Source organism: Capra hircus, chromosome 17 (assembly GCF_001704415.2).
Source record: "Capra hircus breed San Clemente chromosome 17, ASM170441v1, whole genome shotgun sequence".
Classification (NCBI taxonomy): domain Eukaryota; kingdom Metazoa; phylum Chordata; class Mammalia; order Artiodactyla; family Bovidae; genus Capra; species Capra hircus.
In genome coordinates, this window is record NC_030824.1 from 16,759,704 (window position 1) to 16,778,257 (window position 18,554).

At 42.2% G+C, this 18,554-nt stretch overlaps 1 long non-coding RNA gene across 1 annotated transcript; it reads right to left on the bottom strand.

Moving 5' to 3' along the window:
* LOC106503026 lies at nt 1-16,745 on the bottom strand. Its single transcript, XR_001296708.2, has 3 exons — nt 16,459-16,745; nt 1,016-1,242; nt 1-707 (listed from the first exon to the last, which is right to left on the bottom strand). It is a non-coding gene; the product is annotated as an uncharacterized LOC106503026 (long non-coding RNA).

Genomic DNA, 18,554 nt, shown 5'->3' on the forward strand with positions numbered 1-18,554 from the left:
TGGAGAATTTTGAGCATTACTTTGCTAGCGTGTGAGATGAGTGCAACTGTGCGGTAGTTTGACTTCTAAATCCAGGATGACTTGTTTTTAAATCTTCTCTTGACTTCCAGGTCTCCACTTTCTTTTCTATTCCTTAATATCTGTCAATCACATTGTCCTATTTGCTGCTTTGAATTTTTAGGCTGTTGGATTAAATTTTGATAAAGTGCCCTTCAGTTCTAACATTCTTGTGTGTATTGCTTGGGAAATGATCTCACCATCCCCTTTCAAACAAAAACACTCTATAGGTGGTTCAGAAGTAATTTTATGACATCTTACACAGTCAAAATGAGGGCTGTGTCAACTGAGATCCATTTTGCAAACCTTGAAAACACTGAAACTTTTCATTTCGCAGGTGACCCATTTCTGCCAGTTTTTTTTCATCTTTCAACCTAAAGGATCCTTTCTCCCTCCCTTCTCCCATGGTCTTGGCAGGTTCCCTCATTAAGATAGAAGGACACAAAGAAGGGCCAAGATCTATTTCCATATTTTGTCCCAAACTGCAGCTTTTGGGTTGTGCGTAAATGTTTGTGATTTAAAATGTCCATCTGTTTCCCTAGAATTATTGGCATTCTCAATTCCTTATAGTCTGTGCCAATGTTGGGAGGATTGAAGACAATTTCAGCTTTTTGGAATTCTGCACTTGGAAGCTGCCACATATGAGAAGCCTGAAAAAACAAAGATAGGAGTAGCTCAATGGAAAAATAGCTGAGGCTAACTTCATATAGCAGGGATAACCCCTCTGTCTTGGTCTTCAGTGTGGTTTCGGGTGAATTGACTCATTATTTTTGCTAAAGTCATGGCTTCTAATCTGTCTAAAATTAAGTATCCATTTTTGCGTATATTAAGTATATCCACCCATCTTTATTCATCTGAGCCAAATATTTTACAAATAGGGGTGCAGAATCATTAATTCTTATAAAGGGATTTCTTAGAACAACACAAGATCAAGGCTGTGTGTTGACAAAGGACTTACTCTATTGTTTTTGACCGAAGTGAACAGCTCAAGTAATTCATTTCTAAATTAACATCCAGAAGAAAAGAAATCTCGCTTCTCTCCTCCTCCTGTTCCCACGTGCCTTGTGAACCACCAGATACTATTCTTATTCTTCAAATGTTTTCTGAAACATTATGGGGGCAGAAGGGCTGCTTGAGCAGGCTCCACATTCTTGAAAAGTCTCAAATTTACAAGTTTGACCTTTTCTGAAAATGAAATAATAAATACGGTCACAGACATACACTGACAAAAATGAAACAATTCTTTGTTTACCAGACAACTGTAAACTTGCATCCTATTGTTGGACCATACTGCAGTTTTAAGAAGTTAATCGGCTTTTTAAGAATACCTTTAAAAATTTTTAGATTGAAACGTTTCAATCACAATAAAAACATTTCTTTCAATCACAATAAAAACATTTCAATCACAATAAAAACACTTTAATCACAAGACCACTATACACTGCACCAAGCTCAGATTTGACATTTTCCTACATTTACTCCACATTTCTTTTTAGTAAGTTTTTTTTAACTAATTAATTTTAATTGGGGAATAATTACGTTACAGTATTGTGGTGGTTTTTGCCATACATCGACCTGAATCAGCCACAGGTGCTCATGTGTTCCCCCATCCTGAACTCTCCTCCCACCTCCCTCCCCACACCATCCCTCTGGGTTGTCCCAGAGCACCAGTTGAGTGCCCTGCTTTAGCATAAAACTTGCACTGGTCATCTATTTTACATATGGTAATATACATGTTTCAATGCTATTCTCTCAAATCATCCCACCCTCACCTTCTCCCACATAGTCCTTTAGACAGTTTTATTGAGCAATAATTTATATGCAGTTTTTTATATACAGGTTTTCTCATGCATCAGTATACAGTTTTTTTGGTTTACAGTTTTCTGGTTTTTAACTAACACATACAGTCATGTAACAACCACAATTGAGAAAATATTTGTATATGACACAAGGTAAGGGTCTAATTTCATTCTTTTGCATGTAGATATCCAGTTTTCCCAACACCATTTATTGAAGAGACTATCTTTTCCCCATTATATAGTCCTGGTTCCATTGTTAAAAAATAATTTGGCCAGGGGTTCTTTCAATTCATTCCTTTCTGTTGCTAACATGTATTTCATACTGGGGGCTTCCCGGTGGCTCAGATGGTAATAGGTAGCGAATCTGCCTGCAGTGTGGGAAGCCTGCGTTCGATCTCTGGGTTGGGAGGATCCCCTGGAGGAGGGCATGGCAACCCACTCTAGTATTCTTGCCTAGAGAATTTCATGGATAGAGTGAGATTCCTGGGTTGTCTGGTGAGTAGATATTTAATTTTACAAGAAACTGCCCAACTTTTTCCTAGAGTGACTACATTCTGCATGCCCACGAAAGCAAAGTTTGAGATTTCCATTTACTCCCCAGGCTCCTGACAACTTGGTATGATCAGTTTTGTTTTCAATTTCATTTTTAGTTGTTCTAAGAATTATGAGGCGGTATCTCATTGAAGTTTTATTAGTTGACTTTTAATAAATACAGTCATCTTGTAATGACACATTTACATGGCATTTTAACCATGGGGTGTAAAAAGAAATTGTTAAATATTAAATGAAGAACTGAATTCTTCAATTTTTTGTAAACAAAGAGCCTCAAAAAATGGAAGTGAGCTGACCTCTTGGCACCACTTAGGGACACTTCTCTCTCCTCCCCCACTTCTGTTTCTGTTTCCGTGTTGTGAACATGTTTTCATTGTCCTCCCCAGGATCTGTAGGTAGTTCCCTTTTCATCCACCCCTTATTGGCAGCCTGTGAGTAAATTCTTCTTGAGCCCTGAACCTGCTTCATTTTGCCCCATCATGGGGTCAGGCGTTTTCTGCTACAGCTTGTTTAAAGCTTTTACCTCATGTTAACCCGAATTTGTTGGCAAGAACATGGAGACCAAAGAAAAGCAAATACAAGATTGGGTAAGTCTGTGTCAAAATCACCAACCTCACACTGTTAGAGTATGTTTTCCATGCCCCAAATCAGAACCTGTGGCCTGACAAGTGTGCACATAGTTAGGAAGACAATTTAAAAATTGGAATGTCCTAGAAACGTCAGAATTATTGTAGTCATACGTGCTGTGTTAAGTCAGTTGTGTCCGACTCTTTGTGACACCGTATACTGTAGCCCGCCAGGCTCCTCTGTCCATGGTGATTCTCCAGGCAAGAATACTTCAGTAGGTTGCCATGCCCTCCTCCAGGGGATCTTCCCAACCCAGGGGTCGAACCCAGGTCTGCCAAATTGCAGGAGGATTCTTTACTGTCTGAGCCACCAGGGAATCCCCAAAATACTGGAGTGGGTAGCCTATCCCTTCTCCAGGGGAATTTCCTGACCCAGGAATCAAACCGGGGTCTCCTGCATCGCAGGTGAATTCTTTGCCATCTGAGCTACCAAGGAAGCCCAACTATTGTAGTCACAGTTATGAAAAATCTGGATGAAATTTAACCCTAAATTCAAACTCCCAGAATCTCCATCTCTACATTGTAGGCAGTTTATTTAGAGGGAAAGGAAAGATAGCCAGATGAGAAAAGATGAAGTTTAACTAGGTCAGTTTGGACAAAGACTCAGACTGATACCTCTTTTAGTAGAGAGGGCTTCCCTGATGGCTCAGACAGAATTTGCCTGCATTGCAAAAGACCTGGGTTCAATCCCTGGGTCAGGAAGATTCCCCTGGAGAAGAAAATGGCAATGCGCTCCAGTATTCTTGCCTGGAGAATTCCATGGAGAGAAGAGCCTGGTGGGCTACAGTCCATGGGTTTGCAAAGATTTGGACATGACTAAGCGACAAACATCTTTAGTAGAGATCCTTTGTGAATTCCTTAAAACAAATAATGAAAGTCCATCCAATATAAATCCAGCTGCAGGTTCTCCCTCAGAGGGCAACTGCTTACCCTAGTAAGATAATAAAAGATCAGTCATATTTTAATTCCTGTCTCCTTCTAACATGAATCAACCTAAAATTTTCCTCTTAAAATGTTCTCTGCAAGACCTAAGAAGCTGGTAATTATAACACTTTCTGGGGAAGAGGAGGAAAAGAGAGTTAATCTTTGATCTATTTTGCATGTATTGCTTTTCACTTAATAACTAAAATGTGGGGGGCCATGCTTCAAGGCTTGCAGGATCTTTGTTTCCCAACCAGGGACTGAACCCCAGGCCCCACCAGTGACAGCAATGAATCCTAACCACTGGACCACCAGGGAATTCCCAATAACTTATTTTCAAATTAAATGAGCACAACAATAAAACAAATTTAAAAACATGTTCTCTCTCTTAATCACATCATCCCTATATTCCATTAGGTTGAGCATTTGGAAAATAAGGCACAAATCCTTTCCTCCTGCCAGGCTTGCCCAGCACCCACTGCTCAGACTAGACTTGAAAGCACATTTTAAATCTTGTGAACATTTTTCAAGTCTTAAAAAAAAATCAGACTCTAACGAATTGTGTAGTCTTCAGTCTGTGGAGTTGCAAAGAGTTGGACGTGACTGAGCAACTTCGCTTTCCATTGCTTTACTGTAAGAGCTGCTTACTTTGAGGCATCAGTGAAAATACATTTCACCTTCCTTGAAATTTTTTAAAGGGATGGCACAGGGAAACAAGTTGGTCTGCCTTGGTGATGTCTGTTGGTCAGTTGATCATACTGACCTCGGGTTTTGACATTTCAGAAAGAAACTCTTTCCAGGTCAGCCCAGGATTCTCGGGAAATAGCAAGCAGATTGTCCATTGATCAAGAGAAATCCATTTATTGCTCTTACTTAATCTTCAAATTTCACCTCCTCCAAGAGGCCCTCCTACTTGATCCACCAAGGAGGCAGACCTTCACACAGTTAGTTTCAAGACCAGGCTGTTATTCTTGTTCCATCCTTTGTGAGCTGGGTGACCTTGAGCAAGCTAAATAACCTCTATGACAAAATCCATCATACTGATGTTTCCAATTGAAATCAAGACTAGAGGGCTTTTAACTATAAAAACGATAAAAAACTATAAACCACGATCTTCAGGTTCAAATCCCTAGTTTTGCCAGCTTCTGTGTAACTCAGTCATACTTTCTGTGCTTAGATTCCTCGTGTATAAAATGGAGATAGTGGTGAAGTGAAAGTTGCTCAGTCGTGTCTGACTCTTTCCATGGACTATGTATGGAATTCTCCAGGCAAGAATACTGGAGCGGGTAGCCTTTGCCTTCTCCAGGGGATCTTCCCAACCCAGGGATTGAACCCAGGTATCCCACATTGCGGGCAGATTCTTTACCAGCTGAGCCATAAGGGAAGCCCAAGAATACTGAAGTGGGTAGCCCATCCCTTCTCCAGTGGATCTCCCTGACTCAGGAATTGAATTGGGGTCTCCTGCAAGCAGGCGGAGTCTTTACCAACTGAGTTATCAGGGAAGCCCAGAGATAGTGGTACCTACTGCAAAAACTGTGTGTGAGGGATGGCCCTGGGAACTTATTAAGCACTCCAAAGGCTTTAAATGTTATTAAAGAAAGGGTACAGGTTTCCACAATCAGAAAGAGCAAAATGACATTGATTAATTCTGCCTTAAACGAAAGGAGAAAAAATTGATTCTCTCCTAATCCTGCCTGGAAGTTGACAGTATTTTCCTCAGGATTTAGCAGTTCTGAATCTTGCAGTTTCATTTTTTTCCCTGCAGGTGGCAGCCTTCATCATCAAAACTTTGTTCCTCATATAGAGCTGACCCTGAGGGGAAAACAAACCCTCTACCTTCAGTGTTTCATTGGATCTATCATTCAATCAACAAATATATTATTGAGCATCTACCATGTGCCAGGAACCAGGGGAAAAGCAGTGGTCAGGTGCACACTATTGTTGCCTTTTCAAAACTTGCTGTTTGCAACAGCTGTAGAACTTAATTTCAAAGAAGCTGAGTGGACATCCCAAGAAAACTTTCCATATAAATGTACTACTACTATAGGTAAAACCTTAACTCTGAGACAGAGTGCTCTGTTGAACAAAATGACTCTGTAAAGGAGGTTTTCATAAACTCCACTATCAAAGAAATGGGTTGGGAGGCAAACGGGCATTGAGATCAGTCACCAGTGCACAAAGAGGGTATTGGGGTGTTCAAGTGGGTAGATGGAAGAGCTTAGGAATTACAGGCCAGAGATGACAACTCTCCTATTGTCCCCAATTTTTAAGCCAAACATCTTTTTTTAAAGAAAAATTAGCCATAATTTGCAAATAAGACCAAGATAGGGCAGTGTAGTTCTTGCCATGTCATGGAGGACATTGTTTAACAAGCTCACCCCAGGATTAATTCTCTAGAAGGAGCTGGCAAACTTTTTCTGTAAAGGTCTAAGATAGTAAATATTTTAGGCTTTGGGGCTATATACTCTCCATCAATGACTTAGCTCTGTCGTCATAGTACTGCAAAAGCAGCCTTACACAGTCAGTTCGGTTCAGTCACTCAGTCATGTCCGACTCTTTGTGACCCTATGCACTGCAGCACACCAGGCTTCCCTGTCCATCACCAACTCCCAGAGCTTACTCAAACTCATGTCCATTGAGTCGGTGATGCTATCCAACCATCTCACCCACTGTTGTCCCCTTCTTGTCCTGTCTTCAATCTTTCCCAGCATCAGGGTCTTTTCAAATGAGTCAGTTCTTCGCATCAGGTGGCCAAAATATTGGCATTTGAGCTTCAGCATCAGTTCTTCCAATGAAGATTCAGGATTGATCTCCTTTAGGGTGGACCGTCTGGATCTCCTTGCAGTATAAGGGACCTTCAAGAGTCTTCTCCAACATCACAGTTCAAAAGCATCAGTTTTTCGGTACTCAATTTTCTTTATGGTCCAACTCTCACATCCATACATGACTACTGGAAAAACCATAGCTTTGATTAGACAGACCTTTGTTGGCAAAGTAATGTCTCTGCTTTTAAATATGCTGTCTAGGTTGGTCATAGCTTTTCTTCCAAGGAGCAAGCCTTACACAATAGGTAAGCAAATGAACGTGGTTGTGGTCCAATAAAACTTACTATAAATGCAAGCAACAGAGTCAGATTTGGCCCACTGGCCATATATGCAAACCAAGGAATGTATCTTTGTTTTCTTCGCTATTTACTTTTTATTAAAGGCTCAGATTTTTGACTGTTTTAAATTCCAAAGTATTTCTTTCCAGCATGAAGAAGGACCAGAGATTAATCAGTTTAGCATTTAAGACTCCTCCTTCTTCAAATATCTACTTCCTCAAAATGCTCTCTGAACCAGCTTTTCCATCTTACTGTTTCCTCTTTAACAAGTTGAATAAATTTTTGGCATGTGATTGCCCTCTATTTGAATAAGTCATGTTTCAACGTTGTTGTTTGTTGTACTTTTGTTGTTCCCTAGTAATTAGCAATAAAACCTGTTACCTAAGAGCGCTGTGTTACCATGGAGAGTAGCAAGGAAAGAAAGAATTTAGGAGCTGCATCTCATCTTGTGGCCAAACTCAGAAGACAGAGGAGGGAAACCCCCTACAAATGGGAACAGAGTTTTTGAGCCTTTAGTGCTTGTGTGCTTAGTTGCTTAGCCATGTCCAACTCTTTGAGACCTTAGGTACTGTAACCCACCAGGCTCCTCTGTCCATGGGATTATTTCAGGCAAGAATACTGGAGTGGGTTGCCATTTTCCTCCTCCGGGGGATCTTCCCCACCCAGGGACTGAACCCAAGCCTCCTATGAATTTCTTGCATCGCAGGAGAATTCTTTACCTGAGGGTCTAGCAGGGAAGCCCTTTTGAGCCTCTGGCAAAGAATTAAGAGCCAAGATAACTTCCTCCCAAATCCCTCTCCCCTCAGCCCAAATAAGGCTTAATTCTTCATACTTCCAAAAATGGACTATGGGAGGAATCCTTCTGTCTTATCCAGTCTCAGAGTTGATCTCCAGGATTTCACTTCCACATATCAGTACTGAAGTCCTGGCCTCCTCAAACTGACATTTTTATTTTCTGTTTTTGTCCCTGAACCTTGAGGGAATCTTAATTCCTTGACCAGTGATCAGTCCTATGTCCCCCAAAAAAGAAACACACAGTCCTGCCTGTTGAACTGCCAGGGAATTCCCTCAAACTGACTTTCTAAAACAAGCCCCACCCTGAGGTGTTATGGACTGAATGCTGGTGTCCCTCCAAATTTGAATGTTGCAGATGAACCTATTTGCAAAGCAGAAACAGACACACAGACATAGAGAACAAACGTATAGACACCAAGGTGCGAAAAGAGGGATAGGATGAATTGTGAGCTTGGGATTGATTGTCAATATTGGGATTGATTGTTGTTTTAGTCACTAAATCAGGTCTGACTCTTTGCAACCCCACCAGGCTCCTCTGTCCATGGGATTTCCCAGGCAAGAATACTGGAGTGAGTCGCCATTTCCTTCTCCAGGGGATCTTCCCGACTTGGCAATCAAACCACATCTCCTGCATTTGCAGGCAGATTTTATAAAATAGATAAATAATGAGAACCTACCATATAGCACAGGGAACTCTATAAATGCTCTGTGGTGACAAAGAGGGGATATATATATCAGTTCAGTTCAGTTCAGTTCAGTCGCTCAGTCGTGTCCGACTCTTTGCGACCGCATGAACCGCAGCACGCCAGGCCTCCCTGTCCATCACCAACTCCCGGAGTTCACTCAGACTCACGTCCATCTAGTCAGTGATGCCATCCAGCCATCTCATCCTCAGTCATCCCCTTCTCCTCCTGCCCTCAATCTCTCCCAGCATCAGAGTCTTTTCCAATGAGTCAATTCTTCACATGAAGTAGCCAAAGTACTGGAGTTTCAGCTTTAGCACCATTCCTTCCAAAGAAATCCCAGGGCTGATCTCCTTCAGAATGGACTGGTTGGATCTCCTTGCAGTCCAAGGGACTCTCAAGAGTCTTCTCCAACAGCACAGTTCAAAACCATCAATTCTTTGGCGCTCAGCCTTCTTCACAGTCCAATTCTCACATCCATACATGACTACTGGAAAAACCATAGCCTTGACTAGACGGACCTTAGTCGGCAAAGTAATGTCTCTGCTTTTCAATATGCTATCTAGGTTGGTCATAACTTTTCTTCCAAGGAGTAAGCATCTTTTAATTTCATGGCTGCAATCACCATCTGCAGTGATTTTGGAGCCCTCCCAAAATAAAATCTCTCAGTGTTTCCACTGTTTCCCCATCTATTTCCCATGAAGTGATGGAACCAGATGCCATGATCTTCGTTTTCTGAATGTCGAGCTTTAAGCCAACTTTTTCACTCTCCTCTTTCACTTTCATCAAGAGGCTTTTGAGTTCCTCTTCACTTTCTGCCATAAGGGTGGTGTCATCTGCATATCTGAGGTTATTGATATTTCTCCCGGCAATCATGATGCCAGCTTGTGTTTCTTCCAGTCCAGCATTTCTCATGATGTACTCTGCATGTAAGTTGAATAAGCAGGGTGACAATATACAGCCTTGACGTACTCCTTTTCCTATTTGGAACCAGTCTGTTGCTCCATGTCCAGTTCTAACTGTTGCTTCCTGACCTGCATACAGATTTCTCAAGAGGCAGGTTAGGTGGTCTGGTATTCCCATCGCTCTCAGAATTTTCCAGTTTCTTGTGATCCACACAGTCAAAGGCTTTGGCATAGTCAATAAAGCAGAAATAGATGTTTTTCTGGAACTCTCTTGCTTTTTCCATGATCCAGCGGATGTTGGCAATTTGATCTCTGGTTCCTCTGCCTTTTCTAAAACCAGCTTGAACATCTGGAAGTTCATGGTTCATGTATTGCTGCAGCCTGGCTTGGAGAATTTTGAGCATTACTTTACTAGCATGTGAGATGAGTGCAATTGTGCGATAGTATGAGCATTCTTTGGCATTGCCTTTCTTTGCGATTGGAATGAAAACTGACCTTTACCAGTCCTGTAGCCACTGCTGAGTTTTCCAAATTTGCTGGCATATTGAGTGCAGCACTTTCACAGCATCATCTTTCAGGGTTTGAAATAGCTCAACTGGAATTCCATCACCTCCACTAGCTTTGTTCGTAGTGATGCTTTCTAAGGCCCATTTGACTTCACATTCCAGGATGTCTGGCTCTAGGTGAGTGATCACACCATAGTGATTATCCGGGTCATGAAGATCTTTTTTGTACAGTTCTTCTGTGTATTCTTGCCACCTTTTCTTAATATCTTCTACTTCTGTTAAGTCCGTACCATTTCTGTCCTTTATCGAGCCCATCTTTGCATGAAATGTTCCCTTGGTATCTCTAATTTTCTTGAAGAGATCTCTAGTCTTTCCCATTCTGTTGTTTTCCTTTATTTCTTTGCATTGATTGCTGAGGAAGGCTTTCTTATCTCTCCTTGCTATTCTTTGGAACTCTGCATTCAGATGCTTATATCTTTCCTTTTCTCCTTTGCATATAGCTGATTCACTTTGCTGTAGAGCAGATCCTAACACAACATTGTAAAACAACTGCTGCTGCTGCTAAGTTGCTTCAGTCGTGTCCGACTCTGTGCGACCCCATAGATGGCAGCCCACCAGGCTCCCCCGTCCCTGGGATTCTCCAGCCTAGAACACTGGAGTGGGTTGCCATTTCCTTCTCCAATGCATGAAAGTGAAAAGCGAAAGGGAAATCGCTCAGTCGTGTCCGACCTTCAGCCACCCCATGGACTGCAGCCTTCCAGGCTCCTCCATCCATGGGATTTTCCAGACGAGTACTGGAGTGGGGTGCCATTGCCTTCTCCGCGTAAACAACTAAACACCAATAAAATAAAAGAAATTAATATATTTAAGCCCTCACCCCAGTGTGATTGTAATCAGTGGTAAGGCTTTGGGAATGCCATTGAAATTAAATGAGGTTATAATGATGTGGCTCTAATCTGATAGGGCTGTGTTCCTTATAAAAAGAGGGCTGTGTGCCAGGTGAACACACGGTGAGTGAGAAGGTAGCCAGCTGTCTGCAAGCCAGTAAGAGAGCTCTCATCAGAACCCAAGCATACTGGCACCCTGTTCTCAGACATTTTTCTTCCAGAACTGAGAAAATTGTTGTTTAAGCCACCCAGTCTATGGTATTTTCTTATGGCAGCCTGGGGTAAGACATCTCCAAACTTATTCCAGCCCAGCACATTTGCATTTGCTCTGCCCTCTGCATGGAATGGGCTTCCCTGATGGTTCAGATTGTAAAAAATCTGCCTGCCATACAGGAGACCCAGGTTTGATCCCTGGGTGGGAACATCCCCTGGAGAAGGCAACAGCAACCCACTCCAGTATTCTTGCCTGGAGAATCCCATGGACAGAGGAGCCTGGCTGGCTACAGTCCATAGGGTCACAAAGAGTCAGACACGACTGAGCGACTAACACACACACCGGCCTGAATGCCCTTCCTCCAGAACTTTACATGGCTGGCTGTTCTTCTCAAATTTTCACTTAAGTCTCTTTCCTGCATTGGGAAGCAAAGTCTTAACCACTGATCACTAGCAAAATCTCTTTCAGTATTTTTTTAATAGTGTCTTTTACTGTGCAGACACTCTAATCATTGCTTAAAAATGTTAATTGTGGTAAAATATGCATGACATAAAATTTAAGACAGCATTTTAAAAAGTGTACGGTTCAGTGCCATTAAGTACATTCACACTGTTGTGCAACCATTACAATCATCCATCTCCAGAACTGTTTTCATCTTGCAAAACTGAAACTCTGTACACATTAAACAAGAACTCTCTATTCCCTCTGCCCTCCAGCTCCAGGAAATCACCATTCCACTTTCTGTCTCTATAAATCTGACTCCTCTAGCTTGCTGCCTCATAAAAGTACAATCATATAGCATTTGTCTTTTTTTGGTTCTGGCTTATTTCACTTACCATAATGCCCTCAAAATTCATCCATGTTATAACATGGGTCAGGATTTCCTTCCTTCTTAAAAAAGAATAATATTCCACCATGCTGCTAAGTCGCTTCAGTCGTGTCCGACTCTGTGCGACCCCAAGGACGGCAGCCCACCAGGCTCCCCTGTCCCCGGGATTCTCCAGGCAAGAACACTGGAGTGGGTTGCCATTTCCTTCTCCAATGCATGAAAGTGAAAAGTCAACGTGAATTCGCTCAGTCGTGTCCGACTCTTAGCAACCCCATGGACTGCAGCCTACCAGGCTCCTCTGTCCATGGGATTTTCCAGGCAAGAGTACTGGAGTGGGGTGCCATCGCCTTCTCCAAATATTCCACCATATGTATTAACAAATTTTTGTTTATCAGTTCACCCATCAGGGGAAGATTGGGTTGCTTCCACCTTTTGACTATTGTGAATTATGTTGTTATGAATATAGGTATATAAATATCTGCTTGAATCCCAGCTTTCAATTCCTTCAGGTATATATATATATACAAAAGTGGAGTTGTTATATCACATGGTAATTCTGCTTCAACTGAGGAACTAGCATACTTATTTCCACAGAGTCTGAACCATTTTACATTCCCACCAACAGTGCACAAAGAGTTCCAGTTTTCCCACAGCCTTGATAACATTTGCTATTTTCTGGGGGGTTTTTGTTTTTTAAAATAGTAACCATTATAATGGAGAAAGACTCTTGAGAGTCCCTTGGACTGCAAGGTTATTAAACCAGTCAATCCTACAGGAAATCAATCCTGAATATTCACTGGAAGGACTGATGCTGAAGCTGAAGCTCTAACACTTTGGCCACCTGATGCGAAGAGTTAACTCATTAGAAAAGACCCTGATGTTGGGAAAGATTGAAGGCAGGAGGAGAAGAGGACGACAGAGGGTGAGGTGGTTGGATGGCATCACCGACTCGATGGACATGAAGGGAGACGGTGAAGGACAGGGAAGCCTGGTGTGCTGCAGTACATGTGGTCGAAAGGAATCAGACACCACTGAGCAACTGAACAACAACAATCCATCTTAATGGGTGAGAGGTGATATCTCTTTGTGATTTTGATTTGCATTTCCCTAACAATTAGTGATGTCAAGCATCTTTTTCCTATGTTTGTTGGCCATTTGTATATATTCTTTGGAGAAATGTCTAGTCAAATCCTTTCTCTGTTTTTAAATCTTTTTTATTGTTCTTGAGTTATCGAAAAAGCAAGAGAGTTCCAGAGAAACATCTACTTTTGCTTTATTGACTATGCCAAAGCCTTTGACTGTGTGGACCACAACAAACTCTGGAAAATTCTTCAAGAGCTGGGAATACCAGACCACCTGACCTGCCTCTTGAGAAATCTGTATGCAGGTCAGGAAGCAACAGTTAGAACTGGACATAGAACAACAGACTGGTTCCAAATAAGAAAAGGAGTACATCAAGGCTGTATATTGTCACCCTGCTTATTCAACTTATATGCAGAGTACATCATGAGAAACGCTGGACTGGAAGAAACACAAGGTGGCATCATGATTGCCAGGAGAAATATCAATAACCTCAGATATGCAGATGACACCACCGTTATGGCAGAAAGCAAAGAAGAACTAAAGAGCCTCTTGATGAAAGTGAAAGAGGAGAGTGAAAAAGTTGGCTTAAAGCTCAACATTCAGAAAATGAAGATCATGGCATGCGGTCCCAACACTTCATGGCAAATAGATGGGGAAACAGTGGAAACACTGAGAGATTTTATTTTGGGAGGGCTCCAAAATCACTGCAGATGGTGACTGTGGCCATGAAATTAAAAGACGCCTACTCCTTGGAAGAAAAATTATGACCAACCTAGATAGCATATTCAAAAGCAGAGACATTACTTTGCCAACAAAGGTCCATCTAGTCAAAGCTGTGGTTTTTCCAGTAGTCATGTATGGATGTAAAAGTTGGACTATAAAGAAAGCTGAGTGCTGAAGAATTGATGCTTTTGAACTGTGGTGTTGGAGAAGACTCTTGAAGGTCCCTTATACTGCAAGGAGATCCAACCAGTCCATCCTAAAGGAAATCATTTCTGAATATACATTGGAAGGACTGATGCTGAAGCTGAAACTCCAAAATTTTGGCCATCTGATGCAAATAGCTGACTCATTTGAAAAGACCCTGATGCTGGGAAAGATTGAAGGTGGGAGGAGAAGGGGACGACAGAGGATGAGACGGTTGGATGGCATCACTGGTTCAATGGACATGAGTTTGAGTAAACTCTGGGAGTTGGCGATGGACAGGGAGGCCTGGCGTGTTGCAGTCCATGGGGTCGCAAAGAGTCAGACAACACTGAGCAAGTGAACTGAGCTGAACTGAATTATAGGAGTTTTTATATATTCTGGATGCATGTGTGCTGAGTCATAGCCAACTGTTTGCAACCCCATAGAATTTACCAGTCAAGAATACTGGAGCAGGTTGCCATTTCCTCCTTCAGGGGATCTTCCTGACCCAGGGAGCAAACTCTTGTCTCCTGCCTCTCTTGCACTGGCAGGCAGATTCTTTTACCACTAGGGCCAACAGGAAAGCCTATATATTCTGGATGTATGCCCCTTATCAGATATATCATTTGTGTATATTTCCTCCCATTCCATGGGCTGCCTTTTCAGCCTGTTGGTAATGTTCTTTGATGAACAGAAGTAGTTTTTTTTTTTTATAAATTTATTTATTTTAATTGGAGGTTAATTTGATGAACAGAAGTTTTAAATGTTGATGTAGTCTAGTATATCTATGTTTTTCTTTTGTTGCCTGTCCTTTTAGCAGTCGATATAGGAAGTCAAAGCCAATAAAATGAAGCTTTCACCTATGTTTTCTTCTAGGAGTCTTAAAGTTCTAACTCTCATGCTTAGGTCTTTGATCCATTGTGAGAGAGTTTCAACTTTTAATGGAGTCAAATCCATTAAAATTTTCCCTAATAGCTTGTGCCATCATTTCTTATCAAAATATTCTATATTTTCTTCTAAAAGTTTTAAATACGTGCCCTTGCTATTGGCTTCTAGAATTTACTCTTGAGTATGGTGTGAGAGGGATCCAATTTAATTTTTTTTCCCCAGAGGGATGGATTATCAATGTCCTTCCACCATTTAAAAATAATTTCTTCCCACAAATCTGTAATATTACCTCCATTCCCTCTGAAGATGGCACATGGGCATGAGTCTATTCACCCTTTCAATTTCTAATTAGATGAGCCTTCAAAATATCATTTCCTATGAATACTCTGGTGATCGAATGGTTAGGACTCCACGGTTCCACTGCTGGGGACCCAAGTTCAATCCCTGGTCAGGGAGTTAGGGAAATAAGATCCTGAAAGCGGTAAGGCACAGCCAAAGTAGAGGAAGGAGAGTTAAAATTCTTTTAAAACTCATTTCCCTTTCATATCTGTATGGTCTGTCTACTAAAATCATAGTGTTAGCTTTTATAAATCTCTGATCTTTGAGGAGAGTAATCAGGGTGAAGATGGGAGCAAGGTGGAAGGGAAGACAGCTGAGCCCACAGAGAAAAGATCTCACGGGGCACAGGAAACCTGGGTGAAGTCAATTATACCAGCATTGAAAGAAAATTCCCAACAAAAGCAAGCAGTTTAAGGAGTACAAACATCCCCCACACCCCAGCCAATTCTTCTTCTGGAACCAAGGATTTCATGGCCCAGAGTGGGCAACAGATGGGAGAAGATTTAAATCTGCCGTTACTTCTGCCTGTCTCAGCTTCACATCTATGTGTCTGTTTCTCTTTAGTGTGATTGAAAATCCTGTTTTTTTTTTTTTTTAAATCCTTGCCTTCCTCAATTTAGTCAGCCAGTCTTCCTTTATTTGTCTTCTACGCTCCTACTAGTTCTGTTTTGGTAGCACGACAGAAGCTTTTTTTTTTTTAAGTGATATATTGGGGATTTCCCTGGTGGTCCAGTGGCTAGGACTCCATGCTCCCAAAGCAAGGAGCCTGGGTTCAAACCCTGGTCGGGGAACTGGATCCTGAGTATTGCAACTAAGACCTGGTGCAGCCAAATAAATAAATTAAATAAAAAATTTTTAATTGGTATATTGGAGGTATATTTCACATATTAATTTCAAAATAATTTGCTATTTGTATATATTGCCAAATGATCACTACAATAAGTCTAGTTAACACCCAGCATCACACATGCTTACCAAAACAAAGTTTCTTGTGATGAGGGGTTTTAAGGTCCACTCTCAGCAACTGTCAACTATGTATGATGGAATCATATTTTTGAAAACAACCTCGTTCTTCCTTGATTCCCTGAGCAAACCTGTTTCCCAGAGACAAAGTCTTCTGGGCATAAGCTTCTTGAGCTGCCTTTTCAGCTTTTGGATTTTCATTAGTTTTCTCTACCTCAACCCACAAAGAAGCATATCTCCTGTATAAGGGTGCTGTTCTATTAATTTGTTTTCTCTAATACAGTGCACCCCCATTCTGCAGGGCAACTCAGCCTGGGCTCCCCAATCCAAAGCCATGATCAAGGCTTATGCAATAGACAAATCAGAACAAACGTGGGCTCCCAGGAGTGGGGTGAACCTTACCAGCATGTACCAAACGGAGTCAAGAGATGAGTTCCTTCATCCCTTCACAGGTTCTGCTCATGACCCTGAATGAAGTTCAAAATGACCTATAGAAGAACAGCTTCGCAGATTCCACCTACTCCCTGGGTTCACGCTGTAAAAAGGCTACAATCTCACCAACAAGAGCTCCCTTCACTCTGTACAATTTCATCACCTTTGCTATTTAAAATCCAGCCCGAAGCTTTGCCGAAAGACATAATACAAGAAGCAAAAATCGTCTACCCAAGAGAGCAAAGCTAAAGCTCTGTCCTCTTTAAAGTAAGCCTTCCCTGGAACAGACAGGCTGTTTTCCCAGTAACGTAATCCCTGTCCCAGCCACCCACTGAGGTCAAAGCTATACTCACAGGGGTTAGGTCAAGGCCTGCCTGCCCCAGAGGCTCTCGTATTCAGGTCCCCACTACAACCGTAACTGTCCAGGTCAAGAATCCACTTGACCTACAATTACCTTTCAGCCTAAAGTCCTGACTACACCAGAAATCTGATCTCCATGTGTTATTTCAGCCCCCACATGTCAGCTTTCCTGCCCACCTCTGAAGTGTTCTGATGAGAAAATAACATGTTGGGAGTTTACGGGGCGATAATTAATTGCTCCCTTCTTGGCCCTTCCACATTCTAAACCCACTGAGACGTCAATGCATGAATCAGGCAGCCAGAGGTACAAGGTATCATCTTTATTGACGAGGCTGACTGGAGTACACCGTTTCATTGCGCCCACAGTTCAGTTCAGTTCAATTCAGTCGCTCAGTCGTGTCCGAGTCTTTGCGACCCCATGAACCGCAGCACGCCAGGCCTCCCTGTCCATCACCAACTCCCAGAGTTCATTCAGACTCACGTCCATCAAGTCAGTGATGCCATCCAGCCATCTCATCCCCTGTCGTCCCCGTCTCCTCCTGCCTCCAATCCCTCCCAGCATCAGAGTCTTTTCCAGTGGGTCAACTCTTCGCATGAGGTGGCCAAAGTATTGGAGTTTCAGCTTTAGCATCATTGCCTTCAAAGAAATCCCAGGGCTGATCTCCTTCAGAATGGACTGGTTGGATCTCCTTGCAGTCCAAGGGACTTTCAAGAGTCTTCTCCAACACCACAGTTCAAAAGCATCAATTCTTCGGCGCTCAGCCTTCTTCACAGTCCAACTCTCACATCCATACATGACCACAGGAAAAACCATAGCCTTGACTAGACGGACCTTAGTCGGCAAAGTAATATCTCTGCTTTTGAATATGCTATCTAGGTTGGTCATAACTTTTCTTCCAAGGAGTAAGCGTCTTTTAATTTCATGGCTGCAATCACCATCTGCAGTGATTTTGGAGGCCCCCCAAAATAAAGTCTGACACTATTTCCACTGTTTTTCCATCTATTTCCCATGAAGTGATGGGACCGGATGCCATGATCTTCGTTTTCTGAATGTTGAGCTTTAAGCCAACTTTTTCACTCTCCACTTTCATCAAGAGGCTTTTTAGTTCCTCTTCACTTTCTGCCATAAGGGTGGTGTCATCTGCATATCTGAGGTTATTGATATTTCTCCTGGCAATCTTGATTCCAGCTTGTGTTTCTTCCAGTCCAGCGTTTCTCATGATGTACTCTGCATAGAAGTTAAATAAGCGGGGTGACAACATACAGCCTTGACGTACTGCTATTCCTATTTGGAACCACAGTTCCCATCTAAATTACACTGATTTACTTGGTCATAGACTGCAGGCCTCCTTCAGAGGAACAGGCTCCCCATGGCAGAGGGGGAAACACGGGTATCTGATGGACAGACCACAGCAAAAAAGAAAAAAGAGAAAGGACTGGTGACATGCTCATTGAGACTGAGTTACCCTGAAATGGAGGTCCCCTGCCTCTTTTATGATTAACCTCTCTATCCAAAACTTTATTCCTTTCTTGTCCCACTCCTGTTCCCCTCAGGACTGAGGAACACCGAAGAAAAAATGGAATGAAACTGAGCAGGACTCTGGGGGGCCTTTCTGGGTACAAGCCCCTCAGTGTTCCCCACTTCTTGTTTGATCTTCCCCATTCCAAACAGCAGACTCTGGCAGTTAATGATTAGAACAGTAGGG